At 39.6% G+C, this 17932-nt stretch overlaps 1 long non-coding RNA gene across 1 annotated transcript in view; it reads right to left on the bottom strand.

Moving 5' to 3' along the window:
• Window positions 1-5907: 5907 nt before the first annotated feature.
• The window catches only part of LOC103459209 (uncharacterized), a 121467-nt gene continuing 109442 nt past the window's right edge, over window positions 5908-17932 (bottom strand). Inside the window, exon 4 of the long non-coding RNA XR_532692.1 lies at window positions 5908-6159. This is a non-coding gene — a long non-coding RNA (uncharacterized LOC103459209). The remainder of the gene's footprint in view (window positions 6160-17932) is intronic.

Below are 17932 nucleotides of genomic sequence, written 5' to 3'. Positions count from 1 at the left end.
TATTAGTTGCCGAAAACATTTCAGATGCAAGACATTAAATAATAAGGTTTTGCATCTTCATGCAGTACTTGTCTCAGGCCTGCAGTTTTTTTTTTTTTAAACTATTTTAAACCTTTTGTAATAACTCAAGAACTTAGTGCTGTACAGATGCTCTGCTGTTATTTATGTGCCAAATGTTTTTGTATTCTGTCGTTTATGTCATCTGAATCTTTAGCTCTCTGCAGCTGTTGTATTGCTTCACAACATACTGTTTTTTTGTCTTTGTTACTTTTTGCCTGAAAGCATTTTTCTAGGTTTGGTATGTATGAACATACGCACATATATATGCATATAGTATATATATGGTTGTAACTTTTTCAGTCTAAATTCTTCAAAACTTTTTTTCTTCACAAAGATTAGCACCCGTCGTGGGCTCCTCTTGACGTTCAGCAGACTATGACAAGCAACTCAACGAACTCGGATCATTATCCGAATGCATACATCGTATGCACTCTGTCAGCTTTCCTGCTTTCTGACACTGAAGTCCAAACAAAGCCCGGCCTTCTTGTTTACTTTCAGCTCTATGCATTAACCCCCGCCTATTTCCAAGACCCCCTCAGTGTCATCCACAATTGTTCCTTTCAGGATCTTCGACCCCTCCCCTCTTCGACAGCCTCGCTGCCCCAGCTTTCTACCCCACCTCCAGTCCTATGACTGCCCTCCCAACATACATGAATGCACACACTGATCCAGGCAGCTGTGTTTACACTCTGCGGGTCTGTGGGAACTTCCTGCTGACCTCAGCACAGACGCCACGGAGGCCAGGGATGCTCACATGGATCAATAACTGATTACATGGATCCTTGAAAACTGCTCCATCCAGAGTGGGACTGAACTTCTTTGTTGTCAGTGTTGTCTGTTATTCTGTAAACCCAAAGTTTATACAGGAGCAATGTGCTCAGAATGGAAACATCTTAAAGTTCTTTGCCGTTGGTAATGTCTAAACTTGGTCCCTCACTCGTGTACATGCATGCTCTCTTTGGTGTTGGGTGGAAAACAAAGGTTTCATTCATTGCCATCATCTTGATTTTCTGCAGCACAGCTGCAACTCTGGGTCAGGAAGCAGAGGCGGATCGGATCACTGCTGGTGAAGAACTTTAGACCAGTGCAAGCGTGACCTTTAGAAACCACAAACCAGCCTGAGTTTGCTATGCTGCTGTTGTTGTGCAACAGCTTCGCCTAAGGAAGTGGATATAGTTGCACTTTATGGAAGGTTTGAAAGACAGTTCGGGACGCACGGAAAAAGAAATTCAAAAACATGTGACATTTAGCGTTTGAACTCGAGCTTAAAAATGAAAGGATCCCTTTATCCGTTTCGCAGAAGGATTGGAGTCTTTTCCGGCGAGAGGGATGGCATATTCACAAGGGAACATAAAGACAAATATACACACACAGGAACCCAAAATAGAGTTGCCAATTAAGCGAAGCTGCTTGTTTTGTGGGAGGAAACCAGAACGCCCACAGAAAACCCCCACGCACACAAACACAACCCGGGGAGGCACCAGCTGGGAGTTGACCTATAGCCCTCTTGCTGTGAGGTGGAGCAGTGCAAACTTGCAACTATTTAATATTACTGACTGCCTTGCAGAAATATTCAAAATCGCTTTCATTTTTTTTGGTTTTTTCCTATTCTCTCATGCTACAGCCCAAAAAAACTCAATGTATTTTATTCAGATTTTATGACACGGATGAAAAATAAAAAAGTAGTGCAATAACTAAAGTTCAAGGTTTTCAAAGTTATTTCGCTAATAAACATCTGAATATGTTTCGGAAATGCATTTCCTCCTTTACTCTGATGCCCCTGAATTAAATGAAGTGCCAAACACCACATTCAAAAGTCACATAGTGAGTAAGCAGAGTCCGCCTGCGAGTCTTTTATTCTAGATTCAGATTTTAAATCACTGGTATTTTGTAATAAGTAAAGCATTGGCAAAATAAAAAAATGTTTACAACTCGTAGTGTTGAGTATCAATTAGCGTACCTGCATCATAAACATTCTCCTACATCAGATTTTTATAACAGATAATATTTCAAACGCTGCTTTATCTTTTACGGCCGTCTAGAACGATTTTGTTGCGTCCAATAAAAAGATAAAGCTTCGGACTTCATGGTTGTTTTCTTGTGTTTCACGCAGACTCTCTGGAAGAATATTGTTTACGTGGCTTATGGACTCCTGACCGCAAAATCTGCCTCATGCATTATGCAACAGTCTAGACGAGAATCCTTTTTACTTTTCCTGATGGCTCTCCTCCGTCCTTAAGCGATGATTTCATTCCAAAGAAACGGTTAGTATAACCTGTACTCTTCTTTTTGTGCTGCGTTTGCGTCACTAATATCAGTTTACTGCACCCCTCATAGAAGCTGTGAAAACATAACAGAGTTTAGGTTTTAGAAAGTTTAAAAAAAACAACAAAAAAAAAGAAAACTTATTCGCAATCATCATTCACAATAGGCAATTGTTGAATCAAAATGACATTTTTCCGCAACATTTTAGATTTTAAGCTCAACAATGAGTATTTTTCAAACTGAACACCAGGGTAAGCCAGATAATAATACAGTACGTGTGCACGATTTCTGCCGCTCTCAGCATTTAAAATAACCAGAAACAAAAGCCTCCCCAGGCCCAGGAGTCAAAACCTGCATGCAGGGATGAGTGGTGTTTAACTACGCCGTAGTTTCAACATCAGCAGTCTTCGTGCAGTCTCGGTCATAATCGTGGTGTGCTGCAGCAATGAAGAAAATGTAAAAAAAAAAAAAAAAAAAAAAAAAGGGAGGTTCCAGACATGGGTGGGCTTCTTTGTTAGGGAATGATCCTGGATTGTGGTTTCACCAAGTCATGCGTAACGGTGACTGTACAGTACACACCCTTTTTAATGTTTCCCCCCCTAGTTTGGGGCCTTTTTCCTTATTTAATAAACATTTTTAGAAGATTTTTTTCTATAGCGTTTCAGAAGTATTCATGCCCCTTGAACAGATTCGCATTTTTTATCTTTTTTTTAAACTTTGTGTGTTAGACCCAAACAAAGTAGAGCGTAGCTTGAAAGAAACATCTTCCTCCTAAATTTGACGACTAAGAAGTCATTTCTAAGAAAAGTTTAAAATGCATGACAAGCATTGGTATTCAAACTTCTCCAGATTGAGCTGCGATGCCTCTGAAGAAAATTGTAAGGTTCTTTTTGTTGTCTTGGAACAAACTTCCTCCTGACAGCATCATGCAGGTTCATGGTGGATGGATGCAACGATAGCAGTTGTCAATCAGAGAAATATTTGGATGAAGCTAAAAAATCATATGACTGCAGTTTGTTTTTCATTCTTGTTGGAGCAGTTGATGTTGGCACCTCCTTCCTGATAACATCACTCGGATGGAAAGCTCGATCTGGCCGCCGTAGTTCTGCGCTCCGCCCGGTTAATGTGAGCGAGTTTGTTTCGGAAACATTCCAATCTTTTTTTTTAATTTTTTTTTTATCTTGTGGTTTTGTTTTACTTTTTTAAACATGGTTCCAAAATGAGAATGAGGGTTTCCTCCCCCGGCTGCAGCCGGGTTGAAAATGAAACGTCCGTTTTAAGAAAAGTGAAATAAAGCTAACCATTTTCAACGCTTCATTTTGACAGAGCAGTGAAATGAACATAGATAAGGCGGATCAGTTCGTCTTGAAGGATTTCCTCTTATTGTGCAGCTGCTTGTCTTTCTAGAATGACAGATTTTGAGATTGTTTCGTCTTGAAAGAAAAAAAAAACATCACATTTTTATATAACAAAGATCTTTTTAAAACTGAGATAAACAGGTAAGCTTAAACTGATCTACATGAATTTTATTTATTTTTTATACATTTATATTCTTATACTATTTTTGACCGGCAAAAGCAGCAGTGACCTTCTCGTCACACATTTAGGTTGGGCTTTTTTATGGCCCTCTCTTACATTACATAAATGCGTTTGTCATACTGTAAATGTCAATAAAAGTCACTTTTATGGGTTGGTATACGAGTCCGATGATTTAACTGCTTTTGTTTGAGGACACATTTAGTACGACAACTAAAATCAAATTAAATCGGACATTGTTAAGCAATGAGGTCAGCTCACTGTTTTATTCAGACCATTCATGTATTTTGATCATTTTTAAACGAGTTAAAGTAATTTTCCAGGATTGCCCTGTTTTCAGAGAAATCAATCTTTGATCAGATTCTCGGAACATGCTACACACTCCCACAGCATGATGCTCCCTCCACCAAGTTTCTCAAGTGTGTTTAGTGTGGTACCAAACATTAATGGTTTTGCAAGTAGACCGTAAAGTTAAAGTATATTCTTAAGTTGGCCTCTTTCAACACATTTGAACACAGCAAATGCTATTTATTCAGATATTCAGGGTCTCAATTACACTCAGGCAGATTGTATTTGGTAGATAAAGACATAGAATATCCTTCCACTTCATTCATTTATTCTGGTGCATCATCAAATTCTAGTAGAAAAATGTCTGCAGTAGGAATGTGACAAATGTAATCTGAAAACAACAAAGGAAAATATTTCTACAGTGCCAAAATGCGCAATTGATCAAATAAATTGATAAAAGCTCGTTTCATTGAAACATTTTTGTTTTTTTGAAGGGTTTTCGTTGCGCTTCAATCAGTTCCATACTCTTCAAAAAAAGTTGACATAAAAAAAAGGAAAAAAAGAAAATTCATATGAATGGACAAACTTTGATTTTTTAAAAATGTGTTTTGTTACTAAAATTAAAAATTGTGCATGATCTCATCTTTATTTCTATATAAAGTCCATGCAGCTATCCTTCTTTGTGGACATAAATGAATACTTTTACATGTAAACAGAGTAAATACGTGTAATAATATTTACTCTGCTGAAAGTTTTTCACATTCTGTCCCATTACAGCCACAAAATTCAACAAATGTTATCGTTTGCTTACATGATGGACCAAGATTAAATAGTATATAATTCTCAAGTGTAGGAAAAAATTGAGAAGTGTGGCAACACTTTGTAGAACACTTACAGCTGCCATTCGTCTGGAGTAGATCTCTACCAGCTTTGCACATTTTATACCACGTTATTATTTTTTTGCAGAGAAAAATAGTAGAGATCTGCTCAGCCTCTAGAACAGAAGAACCAGGTAAAAGTCCTGCAGGATGAATTGGAGTGGGTGTGTCTGCTTTTGTGTTGACTTAACACTGTAAAAAGCATGCTTGTATCAGTAAATAGCATTAACCAAAAACCCCATCTGTAGACCTGGCAAGTGGAGGCAAGTTTATTAGTACATCATTATTCCTAAATGGGTCAATGGAAGCACGTTACAGTGACATGGCTTCAAAACTAAATGCATTTAAAGAAATCCATGAATTATGGGGCCTTTGACATTTTCCTGCAAACGTGTCAGAACGGCGAGTGAGCCGAGTCGCTACGATCCGCCTGGAGCTGCTATGTTGCTTTACTAGTTTTGCATGTATGCTTTGAAAAGTCGCCAAGCTAACAGTAAACATTCACCGCGATTCAGAATTCCCCCGTCCTGCATGAACGTGGCACTGTCTGCAGGCCGTTTTCGCTTCCATAAAAAGGGGCTGCAGGTGTGTAGGTTTAACCTCCACCTCCGCCTCATGACGCGCCTCGGCTCACGTCAAGTACGCAGAGCGTATGGGAACGGCCCCGGTTTCACATTTCTATGCGAATCCTGGTACAAAATAACTTCTGGCTGAACCGTGAGGAGCCCGAAGCGTGAACTGTACATCACACCTCACAGCTTCACCTTGTTTGCATAAAAAAAAAAAAAAAAAACACCAGTCTCCATGTTTCCATAAATGTGCTAAAACACTCGAGCAGAAGTCCGTTGGCTTTTTTTTTTATTTATTATTTCTTTGGGACAGTATGGAAAGAGCAGCAGCAAGTGCTGAATGTGCAGACTTTCACGAAGCCAGGACAAGCTGTGCAAAGCATTACCTCAGAATGCAGGTGGGTGTTTATCCACGTAGATTAGTCACCACAGCTGACTTTATTCAGATTCTTTCAAGTCGACGTTGTTGTTGTTTCACAGAGACCGAGGGAGTGGAGGTCAATGAACCCTCGGGAGGTGTTGCAAGCTGGGCCTGCAGGTAGCCAATGAGGATCCAGAAATACCTGGTGATAGGAGACAGAGGGGAGTGGCTGTGATGTTTACTCTGTACGTGTGGAAGAGGAGAAAAAAGGTGGTGGTGTTAAAACAGGGCTGATAAGATGACCGAGAAAAAGCACACTGTAAAAGGCGATTGGTTGGGAGGGGGGGTGGGGGTGGGGGACGTTGGCGCGACAAACCTTTTCCAAATGTTTCCAAGTTTTGCACAAGCCATAAATGCGAATGTTTATGTCTCCAACCTGCGTCCTTTAGATCTGCCTGTGAGTTTCAGCGTCCGCATGATTGCTTGTGTATACATCCGCCACCGCAGAGCCATGTGTGTTTCATTTTAGAGCCGACGCCATCGAGGTTGGATTCTTTTTTCTGCAACATTTCTGATCTATGCCCCTAACCCACCCCCCCCGTCAAAGCGATCGGCCTCCTATGTTACAAGAGCCGCACTGAAACACGAAACCAGTGGGTCTGGAGCTCTCTAAATATGGCCCGCAGCCCGTTCAGTCACTCCCATGCTTTAAGCTCAAGAAATTGGACTTCAAAATTCCAATTTAACCAACAGCGATTTCATTAGCAGAGCATTAAAAGAAAGAAACGAGGATAACCACTTATCCCCCCCATCTCTCTACGGTACCTGAGATTCAGGTGAGCAAAATTACCAGCAACAGATCTTGTGCCCAGTGACCCCGTTCCCGTCCCACCGACTCCGTCTTCATTGGCTTGGATGGGAAATTCATTGTGAGCCACAGAATCAGCTCATTTAGGATCTATTTGCCGTTATTATACCACCTCAATAACAGGCCTATCATTTTCTGCGCCTTTGTTCAGAATCCTCACTGCTCCCTCCTGCTGTAATCTGCATCCGTTTGGTGATAATTATAGTTTACTGGAAGAGATGTGGCCGCCTCTCGGAGTGGGGAAAATAAGACGACTTGCCACCCCCCCACCCCCCGAGCGCCTCCGGGAGCCCATGAGGGTGACATTGAGGGTCTCGTCTCTTCTTGCTCCTGAAAATCAAAACTGCAGAGACGGATGATGGGCGCTATAATTTCGATCCCCATTCTTCTGTCTCCCTCAGATAGTCACATTCATTTACTCCCTCTCACACATATCCACATTAGTGCTATGGAAAAAAAAGAAAAACTGGAGGAGCGATAATGGCTTCTGGTATGCCTGAGATTGAGGGTCTACCCCTCTTGATGCAAACCGATTGCGGGTGTGTATTCGGTTCCTACAGCTCTCAGTCATTAGATCCTGTTACACTAATGGCAGAGGTCTTGCTATTCTTTAATGGCATTTAAAGTTCACCGGGGACGAATGAATGACGCACGCGCCGGCACAGGAGTTCGCCTATAGAGGCATGTAACACCGTCTGAAGCAGCAATGAAACACCTCGCAAACGACACAGAGGCTTTTTCAGTCACACATACAACACGTCTCTCACCTGGCATTTGAAAATGTCCAGCACAAACTTTCATTCACTCAATATTTCCCCACCTTCCTCCCCCTTCATTGTCAATTTCCCTGTTGATCTCCATTCTATATTTCTTCCCAGATAAAATACGCAAGTGTGTAGCAGAAGCCAGTTTGCCCTGATTCTTAAATATCCCTATTAATAACTTGTTTTGTTCCCTCCTGGAAAAACGAGCGCATTTGTTGATTATTTGTGGAAGACTTAAAGTTTGCCTCCGTCACATGGGAGCTGCCGGGTGGTTTAAGACTAAGGATTATGATTCAAAGTTGTTGGCAAGCGTCCCAGCGTGTGCTCCAAAGACAGAAGGTGGACTTTCTTTTTTGTTGTTCTTTTAGAACTATTTTCAGAATCTTATTGAACAAGACACTAAATCCCCAGCTGCTTTACAAACACTTGCGGTGGAAAACTGATTCAATCGGTGTCGTTTTCTTTTGATCCACAAATTTGCCCCTTTTTCCAATGTGAAGAAAATGAATGGTTTATTCTGGTTCGTAATGAGAAGATCTCTGGCCTTGTCCTATTTTTGTGGGGTTTTTTTTTTACAGCCATCTTTCCCAACTTTGACCTGTGCTGCTAGATAACTGTTGACCCTCCCCCAGTGATGTTGAAACATTAACTTATGCCTTATAAGGAAGGGAAAGGCTCCAATATGGCCTTAAAAAAAAGCTTAAACTGAGTCATTAAATGTAGGTATTTGGTTCGATCTTTAAAGAGGTGTGTTTATTATGTGTTTTTTTTTTTTTTTTTTTAAGCTTAAATCAGCTGCGTATGCAGAAACGTTAATACGGCACTGGACCAGCTTCGGCTTCATACCAAGCCAACACCTTCAGGTCTTAAGGAGTCGAGTTTATCAGGCGTCAGTGAGCCAGAACAGGTCATATAAAATCCCAGGGTGCTCAGCATTCAGTCCTGGCTGATGATATTTCCAGGAACAGCTCAGCAAAACCGCAGTTCAAAAACTTTAAAATACCTGCTGGTTTCAGTTTGCGTTGCTTACCGTTTTGTGGCATTCAACACCTACATTTATTAATGTTTTAATTGGCGGTTATTGCTATTGCTACAATTGTTACGGGGAAAAAAAAATCCAGTGATCTCAAGCTCAGGTCAAAGGAGTTCCACTGTTGCAAACTCTCTCCTTTAGTTTTCAGCTATGCTGCACAACCAGCCAGCCAGGGTGCAACACATTCATAATGTATATTTATCCTCATCTTTGTGAAGCTTTTAAAGTTACAACCAAGTTCCTAAAATTCTAAATTGTTGTGACAGTTGCAAAATATCCTAGAATGGTTTGATGTTTCTTTCAAACATCCTGCACGCTAAAGCACATTTCTCATATATTAAAAAAGACATTTGTAGATTTGACAAAACAAGGATTTGATTTATTTTTTCTTTATGAAAGTGGAACATGTTCTCAGTGATCAATGGAGGCAGAGGATCTGCTAAAGAGCTGGAAACTGAGTAGTGTCTGTTTAGAATAGGCTAAACACTTAAAATGTAATGAAGAGGTATAAAATTAACTTTTGTTTTATATAACTGAAATAGTAAAACATGTTTTATTTAAGTGGCTTTTTGCTGAACAAATTCTGCTTTCTGCATTTTTAACATCCCAACATGCTTCTTTTCCCAGTAAAAAAAAAAAAAAAGCACTAAGGCAATTCAAAAACGATCGACAGAAAAAGGACTGCAGTGTTTCTCTCTCTCTAAAAGGCTAAATTGATCCAGATACAGGTTGTGCCGTTGAACTAAAACTTGAAAACAAAACAATACTAGACAGACAAGACTTGAGGTATGTGGTGTCAGCAGAAGCTTTTAGGGAGTGGAGCACGAAAAAAACCGCAGATAAATACTGCTGGCAGCAATCAGGTAAATGGAAACAGGTTTGCTCAATGGGAACTAGGAGTGTGGCTGGTTGCATGGCTGCAAACATGTAACAAATACCCAGGCCTCTGTTGTGCCAAGGAATCGCTAACATATAATTTATCCCTCTTTTTTTAATCTCTGAATTGTGACCGTGGAGGAAGGAGTACATAGACAAAATTTAATGGTGCAAAATATGCTGAATTTTTCAAAAATATTAGAAATTAAACTGAAGCACTTCCAGTGCGGATTAAACAGGATGTCAAAACAGCAAAATGAGATGGAAAACATGATTAGATCTTCATACTCAATGCATGAAGCAAAAAAAAAGATGACATATTGTTTTGTTGTACGCTTTTATTTTAATGGAATTTCAAGAATAAATGAATAAAAATTCAGAAATATGGCTTCAAATCACGGATAAGGATTGGAAAGAGAGGCACAAACACAGGTATGGAATAAAAAAGAAAAAACTACAAACTCAGAAAGTCCCCAAACCAACCCAAGATCCTGACAGTAGAACATTCTCTCTATCCTTTTCTTAATGTTTCCTTCGTGCTTTAACATAATGTTTGTACCTGTATTGGTGCTGTGTACTGTAAAGCAAAGACACATCCACCGACTTATTGAGGTTTTCCTAGAAAGAAGGAAGCGCTGCAGCAGTAAATCGAGACACACCGAACACGCTAAAACATTTAGTCACGCAAGCGAAGGTGACCCTTTGCGGAGCAAAGCTTTGCAAACAGGTGATGCACACACACACACACACACACACACACACACACACACACACACACGGAAAAACTGTGGCGGTCGAGCAGCTGTGGCATTCACGTCAGCAGCCATTACCTTTAAGCCACAGTGAGTCTGGGTTCTAATTTTATCTGCCATGCTCTGAATGTGGCTGACCAGAAAAAAAACAAAAAACCTCCAGAAGTGTCAAGTCTTTCATAATCGAACACATGATGCTTTAACCAATAAGTTTATCCTTACCGACCCATTCACTGATCGATAAGGGTGAACCGCTCTCTCTCTCTCTTTCTACGTTACACGTCCTACAGCAGGTGTTGCTGGTTTCCTGCGATAATGTTGGTAAAGCAAACACCGTATGTAGTCGCTTGTGGTGGGGAAATTGGCTGACCTACTGGAAAGTGAGTGTTTGTTCTGTGTAAAATTAGGTGGGGGGAAGAAGAAAAAAAAAAAAAAGAAGAAAACCCAGATGGCTTTCTCTCACGTTGAGTCTACAGATAGTTGTGAAAGACAGGATTTGCTGAAGCTGTCAAGTTTAAATGTGCTCCGTTAACTCTTTATTTGACCGCACGACTTGGGATCTCATCTTTAAATGGCGGCTTTCCGTTGGCGTTTTCCTCGGCTTCGTCCGGAGTTCATTTTCATCCTGGAACGAGACGGCGCTTGAGCCGTTTCCGTCAGCGCTGCCCAAGAAATAAAGAGTGATGTTAATGAGTTCTTCTGCTGGCTTTCTGAACGCCCGCCCTGTTGTAGCACCTTCTGCTGGTTAAAGCAAGGAAAGTTTATGATGTGACAATAGAGTGATTAAAAAAATAAACCACTACCTTCATAAATTGAACAAAGCATCACAAAAACAACAAAAAACTCAAGTCAAATGCAGGAACGAGATCCGGTAAATGCCACAAAGTTTTAAATAAAAATCTGATATCTGCCTTTACTAAACTGCAACTGGATCCCTGTAAGAGCTTTAAACAAAGTAGCACACCTAAAGCTTGTAGCCGTCGGAACTTGCCTGTTTGGCCTGTGACAAGTATAAATCTGTATAAATCTGACCAAACAGCACAAGCAGCTGTTAAATTACTGCAAACGTTGATGCCGACAGTAGATCTGCTTGTTTTATTAAAATATCCCATGTTTAGTTTAATGTTGAGAACATTAAAAGGAAAAGAAAAAGACATCGCTGTGAAATTTGATTTTGCGTTTTTATTTAAAAATCACTCATTTGTGTCCCGCTGGTGCTCTCAACGTTTTTGCCCCACTTGGCTAAAGGCTTGGACACCAATGACCTGGAGCGCTTGTGAAAATGCAAAGGTCAAAGGTCTCTCTTTCTCTCTCTCTGTTTGCTCTAACCTTGTGAAATGTTATAGGAGAAAACCACATGCTGTTAGCAAAAATGAGGTTGGCAGATTTGTCAGGAAGTGTCACATTGATTATTATGATGAAACAATTATTTCCTCTTAAAGTTTTCTTCTACCAAGTCAGTATACTGGAGTCAGTGTACATTTTTATTTAAATGAACATTAGGCAACCACAATAAGAAGAAATCTTTAGAAACAAAGTCAGTAAGTCCTTTTTTAAGCCTCCTGCTACTTTTACGGGATCATAACAAAATCTAAACTTCTGAGGTTCTTTTTAGTTTTTCTCCTTGTTTAGTTTCACGAAATTGCCACAGACTGAAAACTCAACACAGTGGACACTTTTGTCACCACATAACCTGAAATATATAACCAACACAACAACATGAAAGACGAAAAACACTAAGTAAAACGGCTGCAGCAATCAGAGATAAAGGGATGGTCTTGTACTTGTGTTGCAACATTGCGTCGCTCAACTAAAACTTGAAATGAAGAAAGGCGGCACTGTTAGGCCTCTGGGTGCTTCGTCAGCTTTTACCAAGTTTGGCGTGGAGATCAAACTTGGCAAGAACGAGAAAGACGACAACTGCTATTGGCTGCAAGTGGTACATGAGGAGCATCACGCTCCAATAACAAGGCACAACACACAGACAACAACCAGGCTGCAGCCGGAACACGGATTCCAGAAATAAATGTCTGGATTATAGGATTTTAGTGTAATGGTGCTCATATTTCCCAAAGTAACCAGTAAAGCACAAATCCTTATTGTGGGATTTCCATTGTCACATATTGTAGCTGCATTTAGTATTCAGCTGAGAGTCCATGTTTTTTCTTGTTTGTTTGTTTTTTTCCAATAATCAAATCTTCTAAATCTAATTATTGCTGCTTTATGTTTTCTCATGTAATTCCCTCATGACACAAACCTCATTTTCCAAACAAAAGATTTATCATATTACTTTTAAACTGGCCACTACCTTTAGAAAACAATACAATAAGTTGTAAATGAAAAATGAAAATTCTTTTTAAACAGCCAGGTTGTACTTTTTTTTTTTCAATGTTTTGTTCTGTAAAGGTTGGACACAATGGTCTTCATTTTTGGATAAAAGCCAGATATATTGTCTCTGGCATTTAACAGAATAACAAAAAATAAATAAAATAAGAGAATCGGAATCCTTACGTTCACCAATTCCAAAACACTAATAACTCCAACGGGAAATTAAATGGATGACATTATGAATTTTGAAATAGGATAAGTATACTCTTTGCCTTGCAGTAGCCATATCCAGTCACACATCCGGGATCATGTTGTGTCCACAACAGTGACGTTTACACCCGTCCACGTCCCATACAGGCGGCTACGTGACTGATTTGAATCCAGGGACAGTCAACAATGAGTCCAGTTCATGTCATTCTCTTCGCTGTGTAAATCTGATTCCAGGTCAGTTCACCTGGACTTCAGGTCAGGTGAAATGACCTGGAGACTCCAGGTGAGTTCACCCCTTCATCCACCTATAGCTGCTTTATTAATGTATATCTGGTAAATAACTAATAGTATTATGTATTAGTACACATTTCTGGGGCTCTCATTTGGCCTCATTTCGGAACAGATACTTGTTTATGGCAACATTGCAGATCAGAGTTAGATTTGTTAATACATGTTAAGACGCAGCAACACGAGCAGAGAGAGGAGGAGGAACAACAAACCTCTTGTTTCACAACCAAAACTTAAGGAACGCTGTTTATCACAAGTAAAAGTTCATGACGAGGCTCGACCTCAGACATGTCTGAGCTTTTGCTTTGCATGTGTAAATACAAGGAGTTTACAATTCAAAGGCTTAAGGCTTAATTAAATGTGTTTGCTCTCGTTTAGTTCGTCTGTTGAAGCCATGTCATCATCTAAAAAGAAAATTGCTGAAAATCATTTCTATATACTGCCAAAGCAAGAATTAGAGCACCAAATTACACACCGAGATGCTCTGATTTGGACATAAAGTGGTATATTCAAACAGAAAGCAGCTGGGTAGCAGAGGGAACAGGTGCTGGTATCTAGATTTGAGCAGTGAGCTGAAGGCAGTTGCAGGAGCCGCCGGCAGTAAATGAAAACAATGAGACAAGACAGAGGAGGAGACAAATGTGGAAGTGGACCAAATGGTTTTTACTTAGATGTCTTTTTTTTTTTTTTACTCAAAAATCCCTTTCTGATGTTCAGTAAAGAGTTCGTGTTGAAACATTTGTGCTCTTGCTTCATCAAGCAAGCTATTTACAAATATCAAGCCAAAGTTTCACATCTGCTAATATTGTCAAGCATGCATGAGCTTTCATCGCAAGATCACAAATCTTTGACTTTCACCCGAAACACGTCCTTGTGTGCACTCTATCACCTGCTATCTGTGTTTTTTCCTGCTCCCTAGCATACCTCATATTACAGCCAGTTGTTGTGCAACAGTCCCCCATATTGTTTGCACCTGCTTCCTCATGAGATCATGGAAAAAGTGTCAAAGGATGTGTCGAGAGATGTGTGATGCTGCGATGCCTGCTGATTGGCTCTGTGTTTAAAGTGTGTTATAGCTGTATTTTCTATATGTAATTGGGTCTCTGAAAAGAATCAGAATAAGATATTCTGTAGACCAAGTCTAGCCTCTTATCTGTAAGAGATTTACTCAAGATATCCTCATAATATAATATGGATGTGGAAGCATAATCTGATGGGGTGTCCAAAGACGATGGAGTCAAATTGGTTCTGTAAGATTAGGCAAGAACCACAACCAAGAATTAAAACCTTTAAAATACCATATTTTCACAATATTTACTATGATCATAGCAACAATACATCACGTGATTTGATTGTTTTTAATCAGAAACAAAAAAGTAATTATTATTACAGCTGCTGTAACAATGTACCATTAATGAACATTAATAAAGATGGTATATATATATATATATATACCATTTATTAATATCAGAGCAGGTGTGTGACACAAAAACAGGAATTTGGAAGCTTCATAATGATTTCACCTGCTAAATTCAATAGTTTTTTTATTGCTAATTATGCAGAGCATACCCTCTTTGGTATTCTTGTCTTTGTAGATTGTTGAGAAAAAGCATTAAAGATTGTATCCAATTATTCCTGGATATTTTACATTAGAATGTTTTAGATCTTTAAACAAATAAGGTAAAAAATTAATGTAGTAATCAACTGCTGATTTTATTCACGAGACGAAACGTTCAAGCAAAACCAAAGGGATTCTTTGAGGTGGATGTTACTTTTTCACAATGTCAGACGTGATTGCGCCACCATTGGTGATAACTGCCATCAAGAATTTACAATTCCTGGCAATAAGTCTTCTGCTTCCCCGAAGGGGAATTTCAAAGCCCTCTTCTTCGCAGGAATTGTTTTGTTTCAGCTACACGGAATAATTTTGAGCAGAAACAACCTGTGGTCACAGTACCACAACTTCAACAAATCTGGCTGGTTTTGAATTAATTTTTCCCCCCTAAATAAATGAAATAATCATTTGAAAACTGCATTTTGCTATTATTATCCACATTATCTCTGTTGGGTATTTGTTTGATGATTTGAAACAGTGTGTCAGAAAGAAACCCCTCCCCGGCCCCCCCAAAAAAATTATAATCTGAAAAAGTTAAACGCTTTTTCGCACCGATGTAACAAACCTCAAGCGATTATATCACCACACTGTGTTGTGACACTAATAAAAATCAGGAGCTTCATTTTTATGCTTCTTTGGAAAATATACACAGAAACTTCAGCAGTATTGCTTACAAACCTCTGTCACAGAGTGAGTCCAAAAGGTTAAAAAAAACAGTGGCCTCGACTAGAAAAAGGAAAAGTCCCTGTGCTACATGCTGGAGGGGAATTCACCACTTGTCAGGTAATTCCTCTCAGTGAGAAGCATAAGGATCAAGTAGATATTTCTCTTTTTTTTTTAAGGTCATGAGATAAACAGGATCAGTGCTCTACTAGAAGGCTTCCCTGAAGTCGCACACATCCATACTCTGTCCTCATAATCCTCTCTGCCTTTGCCGCTCCCTCAGTCTGTACATCAGAACCCCGTCTCTCCTGGGCTTTGTCTAATTAGTGGTCAGACTGATAGGTCCTCCGTCTGTTACACACTCTATTTACCAAATGACTACCCCGGTGCATGTGACTGACTGAGAGGCAGCCATGTGGTCGTCGAGCCACAGCTATCTGGAGTTCAAAAAGACGCCCGTAGACTTATCGAAGTTTGCACTTTTTTTTTTTTTTTTTGCTCTCCCCCTTTTTTCAGTAGGACCAAGGTCTAGTTGTGATCGTCATGTGAACGAAAGAGGATTTCTCTGCTCGTGGTAAAAAGGCAGTGTCAGTGCTGCAGCTTCCTCTTTCAGGGAACACTGGGGGTTTTATTTTTTAAGATTCCCAGCTATAGTTTGTGGCGTAAAAACATATACAAATAGAAAGAGGGGAGTTTGAGAGAACGATCATGAGGAACGATCATGAGGATAAAAACAAAACAAAAAAGGGAAACAGACAAAACCGAAAGGGAACTTTGTGTGTAGGTTTAGCAAAAACAATAAGAAAGTTTAATAAGTAAACGAAAAAAAGCTCCAGTTCTTCATTTAGTGTAATAGCAGTAAATCCATATTGCCCAGTGATGGTTGTGAATAACAAATAGAAGCAGTAAAGGTTCTTGCAGAGCAGCTGCTGCAGTGCAAAGGTCATTTAGTGTTTAACAGATGGGAAAGAGCTAAATCACTACAGAAAGTCACAAAGTAGAGAAACTTTTGTTCTGACTTAGAGGAATAAAACAATAACTTGATTTCAACGTCCAATGTAAAAACTAACTTTTTAAAATCTAATTCAAGCAGCAGCCTATCTGGAAAGTGAAAACCTGTTTTGGACAATATGGCCTCCAGCTAAACCATAAGAGAGTCGCATGACTGCATTGTAAAAACATTTTAAAAAATGCCGTAATCAACAACGTTTAGCACGTTGTGAATGCTATCTGATCTTTTAATTTGCTGTGCAAACTACAAAATTATTTGGTACTGAACACTGCTAAGCCCCTTATCTTCAACAATCGGTTGGTTTTGCATTTTACCATTCACATTAGGCAAATGCAAAGCATAAGTATAACTAATTACAGGTGAGTGCAGTGTATCTATTTCTTTATGTCAGAAAACAAAAGCCCTTCAGGCTTCAGAATGTGTCTTTTGTTGGGGTTTTTTCTCGAACTCGTCGACTTTGTTTTGTTTTTGAACCCCGTGTGCATGGCCTACATCTGAGCAGCCTCAAAAAAAAAAAAAAAAAAAAAAAACTTCATGCATATCAACAGTCTTGACAACTCCCAGGCTTGCACTCTCACATATCTCTTTGCACGTTTTGCACGACGAGGCGTATGTTTACACCTAGATTGCCTGGCCAAAGTATGCGAAGCCGTTCAACTTTTCCACATTCCACCGCCTGACAACCAGAAACGTCAATGTGTTTTACTGCAAAAAGGAGGGAATACACACACATTTTGTCGTTAAGAGATTCAAAGCAGGATTTGGTTGGAAAAACTATTTTCCAAGCTTTACAATACATTAAAAATGGATTATAAGAGACACTCCGATCTGACAGAGGCTGAACTATTTTGTAAAGTTAAATGGTAAAAGTTAGAGATATGTGTCAAAAGACTTCAAGTCATAAAAACAGTTTTCGTAAAGCCTTGATTTAGTGAAATTGATTAGAAACGAAAGGCACAAATTCTCATTTGTACCTTACGTTGTGAAACTGCTCTCCCTTTGTGGGCCTAATATCATAATTCGTTGAAATCCCCAGCAGTGAGATTGGAAAACATACAAAATCTCAAGAAGTCCGTTTACTTTAGTGAACTGTAAAGTAATTGCAGTAATTGCTTCACATACAACGTTGAGTGAGGACCTAATGGAGACATTCAACATTTCGTATTCCAGTGGAGAGGACCCACCAGGCTGAATGGTTTATTGTGTATTCTCTGGCCTCCTCCACAGCCCTGTAATTATAATCCTCTGAGAACCAATCTACGTTGCAGCCTTTCATTACAACACAGGAGCTCGGGAAGGTATGAGTTCATCATGTCCAAGATTTACATTTAATCACCGGCTCCTCGCATTTGCATGTGCAACATGGCCTGTTTGTTGACATGCCATCCGAAAAGGGGAAGTTTGGAGAGAACTCGGGTGTGCTGCAGATAAAATGTTTACACATCACACACACACAACGCTGGTGCGGGGACTTTGTGAATGTTTAATTTATGTGTTTGCGAGTGTGCGTGCCATATGTGCGGCTGCGTTTCAGCGAGGCGGGGAGCGGATCTTTTTTTTTTTTTT

Source organism: Poecilia reticulata, linkage group LG23 (genome assembly GCF_000633615.1).
Source record: "Poecilia reticulata strain Guanapo linkage group LG23, Guppy_female_1.0+MT, whole genome shotgun sequence".
Taxonomy (NCBI): Eukaryota; Metazoa; Chordata; class Actinopteri; order Cyprinodontiformes; family Poeciliidae; genus Poecilia; species Poecilia reticulata.
Note: the sequence above shows the minus strand (reverse complement) of the source record. Positions and strands in the feature narration are given on the sequence as shown.